The sequence below is a fragment of the Chanodichthys erythropterus genome, chromosome 4 (genome assembly GCF_024489055.1).
Source record: "Chanodichthys erythropterus isolate Z2021 chromosome 4, ASM2448905v1, whole genome shotgun sequence".
Classification (NCBI taxonomy): Eukaryota; Metazoa; Chordata; class Actinopteri; order Cypriniformes; family Xenocyprididae; genus Chanodichthys; species Chanodichthys erythropterus.
Window position 1 is genome coordinate 26,196,615 of NC_090224.1, and position 16,446 is coordinate 26,213,060.

A 16,446-nucleotide genomic window follows, 5' to 3' on the forward strand; every position below is an offset into this window, starting at 1 on the left:
GTCCATATGTGACGAGTTGGGAATGAGAACGTGTTGAAATGGCGGACTCTTTAGTTAACACAACCCCTCGTTATATAACTAACTTCTTTATATTCTTGAATACTCGATTCGTTTTGCCCTTATGGGTCCTGTCTATTCACTGTTTACTGTTTTCTATAAATATGTTTGTATTGGCTAACCTTTAATCAGCGAATGTTTGTCTTGTTCAAATACAGCATGTTACAAATAGATACCTTTTTTTTCTGTGGGATTTACTATCCAATATTATTCCAATATCCAAATATTTTAGCATATTTGGATATTGGAATAATAAATTAAGTATTTTAAATGAATCACATGTAAACTCAACGTTTACTCTTTTCTAAGGGTTTCTTAATTTTAGACTAGTTTTCATTACAAAATCTGTGTAAAGGACTCAACTGTCAGGTTAGTTGTATGTAAATAGAGCCTACTTGAAATTGCAAACAAAAATGTTTAGTCCATATTAAATATGTGAATGTGATTCACTTGTGGTTGTCAGTTTGTATAAGCACACATTATGCAATCCAATATTAATCATGAATAAAAAAATGCTTTTGAGCAGGTGTAGTGAAATTTTTAATTGTGTCAAATTATAAAAAATTAACAGTCAAAATTAGATTAACGAAGATGGGGGTGTGTTTGTGCTTTGTGTATTGTATTCTCAAAAATATAAAAAAATTATGACCAAACTGCTTCTTTTGGGCAATATTATGCTACAAATATCGTCTATTGAGCTAAAGTTAAATTGAACCTGGAATGGTGATCTATGTTACCAGATGCGATACCTAGTAATGGGCATGTACAATGGATTTTGATTTCTACTATTTTTATTGCAGGGTCTCTGGGATCCCCAGCTGAAGGCATGAAGACATCAGATCTTGGCCTGGACAGATGTACCAAAAGTACACCACACCGACCTCTGTTTTTGCATGGATGGCTGATTACTACCATGTTCTGTGAGGATATTACTATAGCAAAACTGAGCACCTGTGACACTGGGATTTCTAGTTGTAAAGAATAATCACACAATGTTTTTTAGACGTTGCAAACCTTTCTCTCTCTTTCTCTCTTACAAACAACACAACAGTTAAACCTTTTCAAATTCTTTTCTGGTGGTGCATAAGTCCTATTCTATGAAACAGAAATCAAGATATTCATATGCTCACATTTAGGCTGCGGACACATTACTTTGAGCATGTGAAATTTCTTCGGACACTGTAACTGGCGTGATATGACGTCTGCAGAGTCTTTTTATAAACATGAATTCAACATTTAACAAATAGTATTCAAAATATAAAAATATACAGTCTACTCGACTTTACTACTTTTTTTTTTTTTTAATTTAGCCATTAGGTCACACCTTCTTGTAGCGATTTTGTACTCTTTACACATAGTAGTGTGATGTGAATTTGCAGGTCAGAGTTCCAAACCAAACTTTTTGCAGTGACTTTACTGAAATATTCTCTACATATTGTCACAGGTGCTCAGTTTTGCTACAATAATACTATATATTATACAGCACATGCATAATTTGAGACAATATCCTGATTAAATTTCCAGTCTCATTTTACCAATGACAAACCACGTCTATCTTATTAACTACTGTTCATTTTGTGTATAATCAATATATAAACAAGTGATATTTAATTGTTAACGAGGGATTGGCTGGACCCTGCTGACCTAATCAGTATTTCTCGTCCAATGGTCATACTTTAATTTTCCAGTTTCTCTAGTATTGCATCCTTCTCATGGGCATTTAATGACTTTTCAGTGTGGGTTAAACCTCTTTTTTGACCCATAATATGTTTTTTTTTTTTTTTTAAATTAATTAAAAATAGTTTTGTCTATGCTATTGAAATTGTGGGTTACATCTTTGTCACCTTTTTCACCCAAGGAGTTTACATTCCTGGCAATACAAGAGCGAGGAACTTACATTTTAATTACAAAGGAACCAATTCATCTGCTATATTCTTCTGTCCTCCGTTTTCAAGGGTAAGATTTCTTTATAAACCATAAACTCTCCCATATGTCTTATTTTTGTGGAACACAAAAGGAGAGAGTCACAGTCTCAGTCACCATTAGAAAAGAAACTGTGATAGTGAATTATGACTGAGACTGTCAGTGTCATGAATGGGAAGCTCAGGCTGGAGATCCAAGTGCAGCGTTTTATTTACAGTGAGAATGGTCGTATAGGCAGAGTCAATCAGGAACAAACAGGAGCAGCAAAGGACAGGCAGGGTCGTAGTCAGGGTACAGGCGGTAGGTCAAAAGGCAGGCAGATATTACTCACAAAACAGTATACAAGGCAAGGATCAGGACAGGCAGCAACGGATCAATAAACAGGAACAGACAAGGTCAGGAACAGACAGGCAAACAGGGAATAAACGCTCGGAAATTGCAACAGGATGTTAACAATACTTCGCGGTGAGGTGGTGTGAGTGGAAGTCCTTTATAGTCCTGATAATGAGTAGCAGCTGGGTGTGGTGATCAGTGTGGTGTGCTAGGGTGGATGTGGCAACAGGTGATTGGTGTGATGTGAACATGTGACTGACATGGAGGATTGTGGGAAGTGTAGTCCGGGAACTGACAGGAGCTGACGGTGATCGTGACATAACGCCCCCCTCCCGGAAGGTGCGTCCTCGCGGCGTAAACGAACAGCTAGGGAGGGGGGGTGGGTGCATTGGAGATCTAATGGTAGCCGGGAATGGATCTCCAATGCAGGTTCCAGGAACTTGGGCAACCATGGCGGGTCCGGAGCCTCGGGCAGCCACGGCGGGTCAGGAGCCTTGGGCAGCCATGGCGGGTCCAGTGGCTTGGGCTGCCTCGACAGGTCAGGGGTGTCAGGGAGCCACGGTGGGTCAGGGGACTTGGGCCGCCACGGCAGGTCATATGGCTCAGGCAGCCGTGGCGGGTCAGAGTCAGAGGGAGACCCCAGCGGGTCAGAGTCCATTGATGGCCATAATAAGTAGCAGTTCGAAGATGGCCATAAAAGTTCAGAGGCCCTTAACGGCCATGGTTGAGCAGGGTCCCCACCCACAAGTTCCCCACCCTCAGGTACACTGCACCCCCAAAAAAGTTCTTGGGGATTTCAGCGGGGCCCGTAGCAGGTTCGTGGACAAGGAGTTCGGGTGGCGCTGGCAGGGCCAGGCGTGTGGGTGAAGCCGGCAGGGCAAGACGCCTGAGTGGCGCTGGTAGTGCAAGGAGTTTGAGCGGCGCTGGCAGGGCTGGAAGCTTGAATGGCGCTGGCAGGGCTGGAAGCTTGAATGGCGCTGGCAGGGCTAAGAATTCAGGTGGCGCCGGCAGGGCGAGGAGCTTGGGTGTAAGAAGGGGAAGAATAGAAGGAGCCTTCTTCTTCTTCCTCCTCCTCCTCTTCCGAGGATGAGGTGACGGTTCACCGGTTGGAGCGTGTTCAGGAGCAGACTCACTGGCTGAAGCGGGTTCTGGAGTGAACTCAATGGCTGGAACGCCCCCCACATCCTTGAGCACTGCAGGGGTGGCCATCTTGCCCGTGGGCACTGGCAAAGCAGCCATCTTGTCCAGGGCGCCTGAGTCCATAGCAACCGGCGAACTTGAGAGCGTTGCGTCCGGTGAACTTGAGAGCGTTGCGTGCGAAGCGTCCGGCTGGCTTGAGTGCGAAGCGTCCGGCTGGCTTGAGAGTGTAGCGGCCGGCGGGCCTGAGAGCGTAGTGGCCGGCGGGCTGGAGTGCGAGGCGGGCACCGGGCTTGAGAGCGAGGCGGCCTGTTGCCTTGAGAGCGAAGTGTCCGGCGGGCTGGTGTGTGAAGCGGCCGGCTGATGCTTGGGAATGCCAGCCGCTCGAGCTGAAGTCATCGGCGGATCTGCCACACTGCAACGCAGACCTCTCCGCTCCCTGACTGATCTAGAAAGGTGACTTGACTCTGGGTGATCAGCGGAGACTTGACTTGATGTTGTTGTGGTAGTAACCACCATTTTGTGAGTGTCTATGGGCGCGGCGGCCATTACATGACTCAGCGAGGTGTCAAAATTCTCAGCAACACCCACAGTAAAGGGAGACCCGCTCAGTTGCAAAGCCAGCTCGATATATTGTTCTAAGGTCCCATTAATCTCATGTAGTGGCATGACGGAGCTGAGCGGGTCCGATAATCCACCGCGAAAAAATATCATTAAACAGTCCTCACTGAAACAAGTTGATGGTGCCAATTCAATAAAATCCATGACATAATCCTCAATGGATCTGTCTCCCTGACGGAGACCCATTAACCTGGCAGATGGATTCATCTTGGCGGTGATAGAAAAACTCACGGAAGCTGCTGGATCTGTGGTGGCGAAGTATTCTGTCATGAATGGGAAGCTCAGGCTGGAGATCCAATTGCAGCGTTTTATTTACAGTGAGAATGGTCGTACAGGCAGAGTCAATCAGGAACAAACAGGAGCAGCAAAGGACAGGCAGGGTCCAGAATAAACGCTCGGAAATTGCAACATGATGTTAACAATACTTCGCGTTGAGGTGGTGTGAGTGGAAGTCCTTTATAGTCCTGATAATGAGCAGCAGCTGGGTGTGGTGATCAGTGTGGTGTGCTAGGGTGGATGTGGCAATAGGTGATTGGTGTGATGTGAACATGTGACTGACATGGAGGATTGTGGGAACTGTAGTCCGGGAACTGACAGGAGCAGACGGTGATCGTGACAGTCAGTCTCTTGATGTTCTGCCTTACATTTCCTTTTGTGCTCCAGTACAAAAGAACATGACCAGTTTTGTTAATGAGTAAATATTGTTTTTAATTTTTTAACTTGAGACTGTTAAACCTGTAATTTTCATGTAATCCTCTGTATTTGAATGTAAATGCCTTCTCTATTAGTCATATTGACGGTTTGTATAGGAGGATGTATGCTCTAAACATGCAGGCTATATGTAACTGTATTTTGTAAATATTAAAACAATGTTAACTGAATGTCATGTGTGATTATTACATAAGCATGCTCATTTATCTATTAGTATTAAGTATTTGAGATTTTTAAAAACGAAAATGTGTTAACTGTGTAAAACTTTAGCCCAACTGAAAACAGCATCGTTTCAGCATAAGGTATGCAAACGATCCGCATCGATTTTCTCGTCGTTGGCCTTTGATGTCGTGAGAAACATCAATTCTAGGTTGATTCTGTGTCAATGTGCTATCTCGGTGTAGCCTGAAAGGGTTCAGCCTAAATAAATAAAGGCCATATAAAGCCCCTGCACAGCGGCCAGTATTTACAGCTTTGCATCGTCCACGCATCGGCCAGAGAGCATTCGCGTTCAGAGGCCGACGTCTCAGCGACATTTTCCCGATGAGCAAACGCTCCGTGAGCTACGTCCCGGCGATAGAACTTTGTCCATCGAGACAACATCGGCCCGACGTATGTGTGTTATCTGGGAACTTAAGAAAACTCAATTGGCAACTTCAATCACCATTCACCACCACTTCACATGTCAATGAAGCTAATCTTTTTGTTTGCTCTTTTGAAGTAAAATAAAACAAAACGGGAATTGTGTCCTTTTCTTTTCACACTCAAAAAAAGAAATAAAAATAAATCTATTTTATATATTCTATAATATTATATATTTGTATATTTTATAATTTATTCTATATTATAAACTCAGTTTGTTCGCCCTTTTTGAAATTTAAGGGATACGTTTCCCTTGTATTGAACTTGAAAAAAAAAATAGGAAAAATAAAAAACAAATACACTTGAGCAAATTAGGGAAAAAACAATTTGGAAGAAAACCCAAATAATCTGAATAAACTCAAATGTGAATTCGGAGCTCAATTTTCAACAGTCTTATAGTTCAGTACTCAAGATTCATTCACAACCTTGTGAATGCAGCTGAAGTCAATTAATGACAACGAAATTATTTGTCATTCAGTCTCTTGAATTAGAATCCATCCAAAAGAGCGCAGTGAAACGCGATGTTTGTGCTACTAGTTCACTGTCCTACCGTCCAGTTCGGTAATGTCAATGTCACTCAACAGCACTTGAGAACTCCGTGCGGCTCGCCAGTCCTCACTCCCGCCGCAAATACGAGAGCTTGGATGAAATCCATGAATCCAGGAATCCGTGAAGCATCTATCTCCACAGCGTCAACCAAAGTTTGCAGCACACATTCAACAGGGCCACGATGAACCAGATCAGAAATAGAGAGAGAGAGAGGAAAAAAAAAAACAAACAAAAAAAAAACCTGACCAAGACCACGGATGAACTTGACTGTTTGTTTTTTCTTGTAGCTCCAAAGAACTCAATTTCCACTTTAGCTTTCACTCACAAACTTCTTGAAATAAATTGAATCCAATCGAAAATGTCTCTTGCTTCTGTGTGAACACTTTTAAATTACTGGATAACACACCATATGCGTTAGCTAGGCGTCCTCTCTGCAATCGCGTGATACTAAACAACGTAACAGTCTCATCAGCTTCCTCGATACAGCGTCTCTGGACGAATATCACTCTGGGTTTTCTTTTCTTTTTGATCAAATATGTCTATTTGGCCAAGCAGATTTTAATATTTTAATAGAAGAGACCTGAAACGCCTCCGCTCTTCTGTTCCACCGAAGCAAGGGAGAGAGACAAGCACGCACTATACCGTGTGCGAAATTACAGAAAAAAAAAATGCACTATGCTGCATTCTCACTCGTTGATTGGTCAATTCCTCAATATATGAAATGCTCTTATTGGCAGCTTCAGAGCTCATGAAAATAACTACTCCCAGCTCAATAGAATGTTGGTAACCTGGGTTACAGCTGCGTCAAAGATTTAATGGCGTAGAAATTCAAAGAACCCTAAATTTCAGGGAGATTACGGCAACTACTGATCTGGCTGCATATAACATCTTGCTACACAATGCGTTAAATGAAATTGTATCGTTATCCAGATCGCTGGCTGGCGAGACGGGATATATTAAGTGTCTCTATCGGGGGAGAGTCTTCCTGCCCCCATTAACGCAGTTTTAACACCTGAGATCAGATCGAAAATTCCATGCAAAGTAATGAATCTGTGTGCAATGATGATCAACTGACTCTTAAAGTGTCTATCGTAAGAGATAAACAGGGCGGAGGACGTAGGAAATTATCAGATTTGGCTCATAATGAAGTCATAAGAAGGAATAAAATGAACTTATTCTGTCCCGTAAATGTCGAAGACAATATGTGCTTTAGTTACTGTTTAGCACATTTCATGAATCCTAATTCCACTGATCAGAAATTGAGAAAAATAGGGGCCGATATACACAGAGATGGGTACACCCCCCAAAGGATGATAGGATTTAATGATATTTCTGTTTTTGAACAGCACTTGGGTGTGAAAATAGTTGTCTTTCATAGGGATTGGTCTGCAGAGGTGTCAAGTAACAAAGTACAAATACTTCGTTACCTTAATTAAGTAGAAATTTCGGGTATCTATACTTTACTGGAGTAATTATTTTTCAGCTTACTTTTTACTTCTACTCCTTACATTTTCACGCAATTATCTGTACTTTCTACTCCTTACATTTTAAAAATAGCCTCGTTACTCTTATTTCATTTCGGCTTGTTTTCATTCCGGCTTAAAAAAAAAAAAAAACTATCCAGATAAATCGCGCCATCCGGATAGAGTGAATTTGATTGTGGTTGGATGAGAAGATAAAACATATAACGTACCATTTTGACACCCTATTGGTTTGTACGTAATCCATCACACCTGCACATCAAATCACGTCACACTCCAGCAAGGAGGACTAAAAGGTGCGTTCACGCGGCCTTGTAATTCCTGTAGTTACGAGATTCGAGCTTGTAAAAAGCGTTCACGTCCTCGTAGAGATCGTAATTACAGCTTGTAAGCTGGTAGTTTTCTGAGATCTCCCACATGTTCCACCTGACCGCTGTAGATTCATTTAGGTGTTGATAGTGGTGTCATGGAAACGCATAATTCCTAGTCCAAGGACCAAAAGGACGTGAACAGCTCCGAATATAACGTCACGTGTTGTCATGTCAAGATTCCGGTAAATACGAGGTGACGTGAACGCAGTAATAGTCAGTGTTGGGGGCATAACTCAAAAAAGATGATTTCTTATAAGTTATTATTTCTACACTACTGGCTCATTTAGGCTATCAAACGGGTGCTTTCTCTTCGTCCTCTGCAAATTAAGCTAGGTAACGTAATGTTAGTTCGATAGAGAGACGTTTAAATCGTATACCGGTTTTTAAACTTTTTTTTTTTTTTTTAAGCGCGACCCTTTTATTTATGTGACACATAGTCATATACAACCATGTAACTAAACAAGCCAAAACGAATTAATTTAAAACGAAACTTAAGGTAAACCTGCATTGCTCTCATGGTATACCTCTCTCTTTCAGTGAAGTGGAGCAGTGCTCTTGCTGAATGGCACGGATTGCACTACAGACTATTGTACCTTTTATATGTTTTTTTTTAAAAACTGTATTTTATTTTTCATAACGAACAAGCTGCGATGTCACGTTTCCAGTGCTTTGTTGTGTGCGCGTGAGGCGCAGGCGCGATCAAACAGCTGTCTTTAAAGGGGACTTGCCTCGTCGTCATGGCAACGGTTCGTGAACAGGTCAGATTACGTCAGAGTTTGTTGGATGCTCAGACGACCAAACAAACGCCGATTAAAGGTGCCCTAGATTCAAAAATTGAATTTATCTTGGCATAGTTAAATAACAAGAGTTCAGTACATGGAAATGACATACAGTGAGTCTCAAACTCCATTGTTTCCTCCTTCTTATATAAATCTCATTTGTTTAAAAGACCTCCGAAGAACAGGCGAATCTCAACATAACACCCACTGTCACGTAACAGTCGGGGTGTACGCCCCAATATTTGCATATGCCCGCCCATGTTCCCAACATTATGAAAGGCATTAGACAAGGGCAGGCATTAACGTCTGGAGCAGCACAACCGAACCATCAGACTAGGTAAGCAAGCAAGAACAATAGAGAAAAATGGCAGATGGAACAATAATAACTGACATGATTCATGATAACATCATATTTTTAGTGATATTTGTAAACTGTATTTCTAAATGTTTTGTTAGCATGTTGCTAATGTACTGTTAAATGTGGTTAAAGTTACCATCGTTTCTTACTGTATTCACGGAGACAAGAGCCGTCGTTATTTTCATTTTTAAACACTTGCAGTCTGTATAATTCATAAACACAACTTCATTCTTTATAAATCTCTCCAACAGTGTAGCATTAGCTGTTAGCCACAGAGCACAGCCTCAAATTCATTCAGAATGTAAACAATATAACAGTATACAATACTCACATAATCCGACGCATACATGCCGCATGCATGACGAACACTTTGTAAAGATCCATTTGAGGGTGTAAACTTTGTTTATGTACTGTTTAAGGCAAGCGCAAGCTTGGGGGCAGAGAGCATGAGAATTAAAGGGGCAGTAGCATAAATCGGCTCATATTTAATGATGCCCCAAAATAGGTAGTTAAAAAAATTAATTAAAAAAAATCTATGGAGTATTTTGAGCTGAAACTTCACAGACACATTCAGGGGACACCTTAGACTTATATTACATCTTGTAAAAAAACATTCGATGGCACCTTTAAACATGTTCAGTCGGGTAAACAGACTCCGACCAACGCCAACACCTATCCAACAAACTCCAACAGAGAGTTTGCTGGCGTTTGTTGGTGCGGTGTGAACTGAAACAGCTGAAAACAGCTGGCAGGTGTTAATGTCAAGCCCTGATTGTTACTAAGCCTGCCCTGGGTACACCAAAACTACCCGCATTTTTCTTGTCCGTTGCCCTCACAAATTTCTGCAGTTAAGCTTGGATGTACATTTACATTCCAATAAAGGTTATTAATGCCTCTGAATTTTGACTTTTTGCACCATTAGAATACTTATAGGCAACTAGTCATGATATCTTCCACTCCATGAAACCCATGTTAATGGTCAGTAGTACACATATATGGTGCTTTAATGTATTTGCATTGTACTAAAATGCGTTCATTTTCAATGGACATATATGCGGCTGAAACGGGTAGCCTAGTGCATCCCAAATTTTTCAACATTAACATTTTAATATAACATTATGGTCATTATGGCCTTTAGAAAAATGTTTTTTTGAGGAGGTGGAGTACACAATAGGCCCCTGTGGCACGGCCTAAGCTTTATGTCCTTAATGGCATTTTTTCCCCTACATTACTTTTACTTTTATACTTTAAGTAGTTTTGAAACCAGTACTTTTATACTTTTACTTGAGTAAAAAGCTTGAGTTGATACTTCAACTTCTACAGAAGTATTTTTAAACCCTAGTATCTATACTTCTACTTGAGTAATGAATGTGAATACTTTTGACACCAGTGTTGGTCTGGAAATTTAGAAGTGCATTAAAACTATGATGCACTACATCCAAAGACTGCTCATCTATATATTCATGAAGACCATTATTATCTTATAAAAAATCTGAAAGCGTTCCTAGGATCCAACTACGTATGCTTATTCTGCTATAAAGGCTTTGATGACCAGAGGCTTCATAAATGCAGATATGCATGTAATGTGTGTAATAGCGCGGATTGTCACTACTCGCGGATTGTCACTCCTATCCCAAGAGTTATAGACAATGCGCAGAATGTCTCAGATATTGCAAATCTAACTTCTGTTACGACGCGCATAAACAGTCACACATATCAGGTGAAAAATCACAGTGTGATGTTATAAAATATTGTGACAAATGCTGTAGATTGTACCGTTTAACAAATAAGAACAAAAAACACAAGTGTGCATCCTCTAAATGCGTACATTGCAAGGAAACTTTGGTGGAAGGTCCCGAACACATGTGTTTCATTCAACCTATCAAATTGGATGAACACGATGATAAATACGTCTATTATGACCTTGAAACTATGCACACAGATGGAAGACACACAGTAAAATCAGCAGTGTTAATCAAACAGTGTTAATCTGCATTTACTCTTAAGGAGTTAATTTAACAACAAATAGTGAAAAATACCCCCTAGTGTTGGTGAAAATCATCAGAGTTGAATTCTGTCTCGTTAAATTAACTCTGTTAAGCTCCGCCCCTTAAGCCAACTCCGAAGACCTGAGCGGAAGTTCTCTCGTCTCCATTTTCTTTTGCCTCGCACTAAAAGGTAAGTTCTTTTAATTAACTTATTAAAACATAAGCTTAATATTTGATGTTAACGATTGTGCTGATAATAATGCAGTTGTAGTTTTTTTGATCTGGTGAAATTTGGTTTAACCTCGGAAATATCGAGTGCTTTAATGTGCTTTTTCGTCACAATGTGGTAATGATAAAGTTTAAATGATGTCAGAAATCTTACTTAATTTGATTTTCAGCTGTAGTTAGATGTATCTGTTTAATGTGTTTATAGTTTAAAAACAAAAACATTTAATTATCTAACGTCACAATAGGGGGTAAGCTGACACATATTTATGTATTTGAATGGTCGAAATCTTGCAGGTAGGGCTGTGGCTGGTGTTTTCAACATTTTATAATGTAAACGTAACATTGAAGTTAATTATAAATTCGATTTGTCAAATGCCACCATAGACCATTTATGCAAAAACCGGAAACACGCCAACGAAGCGTAAACCCAGCTCCGGTGTGAGCTTTGTTGGCGGAGAAATGGCAGCTAGAGTGTTTTCGACAAGCCTGAGTTGTCTTCCGAAGTTCACCAGCGCCGATGTGGTGAAGAGTGTGGAGATGCATTCGTCTACTAAAGGGAACAAATTGGACAAGGGATATAAATTCTTCCATGAAGAGTTTATCCACAATTACCAAGGTAAGCTTTAGCCATAGCCGTATCACCGGTTATAACTTTGTTTACGTTAACTGTAAATCTTGGGTGTTGTGAATTTGTAATATAAGGTATAACACATCGCACTGAATATGTTGTGTGTATGTTTAAGTGAGAATGCATGAGATTAACATAACAACCAGTAATTTGGTGAAGCTGTACTGGGTAAATGTGAAATGTTACTGACATTGTCTTGTAAAGTTGTGTATTTCTCTGTGAGATGTCACGTAATGTTTTCTTGTTGCATGCGGTTATAGTATCAAATATACTCCAGGGACAGGTAGTAGTGAGAGGTAGATGCTTCAGGTCAATGAGAAAGAGCGAGGAGCCTCACAAACTGGAGGTTTGAATATAGACAGAATGCCGGTTGGCAAAAGTTACCCGTTCTTTCGTGTTCACTCTTGCTGCGGTTGCGGCACTTTCTTCACTTACTATTATTTTACTGAAAGTAGGGTGACCAGACGTCCTCTTTTTCCCGGACATGTCCGCTTTTTTGATACCTATATAATAAAATAACATTGAACATACATAAAATGTAATCATATTTGCATTATGTACGCAGCTCTGCACACCCATTACTCTCGATGAAATATCTCACAAACTCACTTCACTCCTCTTTTTTTACCAACTCAAATCTGGTCACCCTACTGAAAGTTATAGTTTCATGTTATTATGAACATTGATGTAGCAACATAAGTATGACTTAATTGTAACCTATTTAATCTATTGTGTCTAGATATCACTGGATGCAGAAAGTGCCAACCTGAAAGCTTTCTCCTGCAGTTGTGCGGCTGGTAAAGGATTCTGCAATCACGTAGTTGCCATCCTGTACCAGACCGCACATTATTCACAGCTGGGTCTGCAGGCTGTTCCACCCCCCCTGGCCTGCACAAGTGACTTGCAAAGATGGCACAGACCAAGAACACAGGTGGGTTTGTGATAAACATGTCATTATGATTTAAGAACCGATGTGTATCTATAACAACTGTAAATTATTATAAAAACACCCCCAGTAGTGACTACAGACTGTAATTGCTTTTTGTCTTTTACTTTTAAGGGAATCCATCCTGAACCGGTTAGTGAGCTGGTGGTGCAAAAGCCCAAAACAGTTGGCAAGGACGGTCTGAGGTCCACACTGTACAAGGCCTATACAGGTGATTAATTTAACTTTTTGTTGCTTTGTGAGAGCAATTTTTTTTTTTTTTTTTTTTTTTTTTTTTTTTTTTTTTTATGTTATGACTAACCAAATTATGGTTACCGCAGATATAATGAATAAAATTTAAATGTAGTTATGCACTCATGTCTAACTTTTCTTTTGTGTGACCAATAATCTTGTGTTTCTCTTGTCTAGGACCACTGCCAGATCCATATATGATGGCATCTGGAAGCAAATTAAGCCAGGTGCAGCCCCAACTTCTCATGGCTGTTGTATTGGATGGTGTTTCTGAGATGGAGCTGACGCCATCTAAATTTGGGTCTGTCCCTCGTGGATCCCCCATGTCCTATCACTGTCCACCCAAGAAGTCCAGTGACCTCCTCCTACACCACATGGCTCCAGAATTTCCATCCCTACCTGTGATGCAGCACACTTTTCCCAGGTTGCATTTCGTCCCGACCTTGCATCAGTTAATGCATCTCCAGTCTCTTGAAGTGTCACCGCAGCTGTCCTGCGAGATAGCAAAAGAAACTCAGCAGCAATCCAAATGTCCTGCGTGGACACAGCTACGGCAACCAAGGCTGACTGCTAGTCGTTTTTGGGATGCTTGTTGTAGTAGGGCGTGTCGTGCAGAGCTGGAGTCTGCAGCTATTCAGATGTTCAGAGGCTCCACAATGCAAACGGCTGCAATGAAGCGTGGTCTACTAGTGGAGCCTGAAGTGCTGGCAAACTATGCTGAACTGTTGCGAGTTAATGTGTTACCAGCCGGGTTCGTCATTCACCCTGACGCACCACATCTCGGGGCCAGTCCAGACGGTCGGGTGTATGACCCTTCAGAGTCGCCTCCTTTTGGCCTGGTTGAGGTGAAGAGCAGCACAAAAACTGATCCATCTCAGGTTGCTCACCTCAAGGTGCAGGAAGGCCATGCCAGTCTGAGGCGTTCACATAAGTACTACTGGCAGGTTCAGGGCAACTGGCAATCACAGGACTGACATGGTGTGACTTTGTTACCGATACCCTATCAACTTTAACTGTGGAAAGAATTTGGCGTGATGACTCATTCATAGCGGCAATGAAAGAGAAATTGGATATATATTATTATGGCACATACATGAATGCATACTGTAAGAGCGTTAATTCTTTATTTCTCATTGGTTATTCACAATCACGTGGGCACAGGTGATCACTTCCGTTTTCTTTATTATTTCCTTTGTGGGATTGATTGTTTGTTGGTGGAAGGGGCGAGTAGCAGGAGCCAACTTTCTGTTGACCGTATTCAGTGCTTGTCAAGTCATGTTTTTATGTGCTTAAATAAAACCAAAAGGCAAGTTAAATCTTCGTCTTCCTTTGATGTCAAGACCAAGTGCGAACGAGTCACGAGCCCACTACTTAGCCTCTATGTGGCTATTGGATGCCGCTAATATTATGGCTCCCCGTCGGGGAATCGAACCCCGGTCTTCCGCGTGACAGGCGGAGATACTGTCCACTATACTAACGAGGACCCCAGACCAGGAGATACGCATTCTGCTCCTCGGATTAGACAATGGTGGAAAGACGACACTTCTCAAACAGCTAGCCTCTGAGGATATTAGTCAACAGAAAAGGCGCTGAGTTTCAAAGATACTCCATTTATTCGCTGCACTGGAACGCAGTTGGATCGCAAGAAGAAACGGACACGCGACGCACAGCACTTGAACCGGTATGTGAATCAGTTTATTATTATGCTGCTTGCTGCTGGTCGATTGGAGATACCTGGTTGTGCTCGATGTGGAGCGTGGATCTGTTTGTTTGGATAAACTACGATGGACTGGAAGTGCGTAGTTTATGTCTTATGTGTTACATGCAGCGCTGGGATTTGCACAATTCTTGTGTGTAATTAATCGGATTGCTTTGGAAGTTGTATGTGCCGCTGAGTTGTTTGATGAAGGAAAATGGACGAAGATGAGGGAGATGCGGTTATGGAGTGCAGAAGGGAGCGTAAGCTCACAGCAAAGGCTTGGGAGTTAAAGATCGAATCGTTGCAAAGGGACCGTAAATCCAAAGTGAACAAAATAAAAAATGTGATTGCTTCAATGAAAGAGCTTATGCAAAATGATGAAAATTCTGCTAAGGTTTATTCTTTATTGGAAACGCTGAAGCTTTTGAGAGATGATAGCAATGTGTTGCATGAGAGTGTGATTCCTTTACTTCCCGCTGAGGAACAAATAAAGCAAAATGAATGGTATGGCTCAATTTTACGATTCAACAAAGGGTTTATAGAAGATGTGGAGCAATGGTTGTGTGATCTTAAATTTAAGAGAACTTCACTGACTCAAACTACAGCAGCAGTGTCTGAACAAAGTAAGGAATGTCCTCTGTCATCTCATTCTGCAACAGATGGAATACAGTCAATAAACATAGATGCTCAAGTGCAAGCTTCTTTAAATGATCCATTGCCTGCTGCTGCAACCTCTGATGCAAATGCAAATTCAAAAACTCAGAATCAAGGTGGAGAAAGTAATGCATTGACTTGTGAGCATTTCATGGATGAGATCAAACCAACCGATAGCATCTCAAATGTATACAGCAAAAAATCAAGTAAAAAGAGCTCCTCTTCTGGTTCACGATCTAGTAGATCATCTACATCATCAGCTCGTCTTCAAGCTGAAGCTGAAGTGGCGGCTTTGTTAGCCAGTCGGCAAATGCTGCAACAGAAGCATGCTGTGGAAGAAGAGGAAGAGCGTTTAAGAAAAAAGAAGGAAAAAATTGATCTTCAAACTAAAATAGCTGTGTCTATGGCTAAAGTTAATGTGTACAGGTCTGCTGCATCAGAACAAGGTATACATGTGAAAGCAAGAAAGGAAAATTATGAAATGAGCTCCTCAAATTTGATGGCAGTGGCATCAGTTCAAGCTGACATACATGTTGAATCACAGCCTCTGTCTGTTAATAATTTAACAAGAGGTGCAAGAAATAAGGAGAGTAATTCTCAGCCTCAACCTATGCAACAACCAAGGTCCATAACACCATTACAGTCAACTGCATCAATGAATGGCCAGCTACCCTGTAATCGTAGTAGCGATGCACTTGTTTCAAGACCCTCATTAACTGATGGAGAGCAAGGAAATATAATGCGTCTTATGGAAAAACAGAATGAAATCACTACCATGTTGGTTCAGCAATGCAATACTTCATTACTTCCTCACAGGGATATTGTATCCTTTGATGGAGATCCTTTGCAATACCAATGCTTCATACGATCATTTGAGGAGATTGTGGAAAAAAGGGCAAATGATTATGGTGACTGTTTCTATTTTCTTGAGCAGTATACCCGAGGTCAACCAAGAGAACTTGTAAAAAGCTGTCAACATATGGCTTCTACACAGGGTTACTTGAAAGCCAAAGCCTTACTTAAGGAACACTTTGGAAACGAAGTCAAAATATCTTCAGCATATATGGATAAAGTGCTCTCTTGGAAGTCCGTAAGACCTGAGGATACAAA

The 16,446-nt window shown here is 41.2% G+C and overlaps 1 non-coding gene across 1 annotated transcript; it reads right to left on the reverse strand.

Moving 5' to 3' along the window:
* Positions 1-14,394: 14,394 nt before the first annotated feature.
* On the reverse strand, positions 14,395-14,466 carry trnad-guc (transfer RNA aspartic acid (anticodon GUC)). Its single transcript has one exon. It is a non-coding gene; the product is annotated as a tRNA-Asp (tRNA).
* Between the last annotated feature and the right edge of the window lie 1,980 nt (positions 14,467-16,446).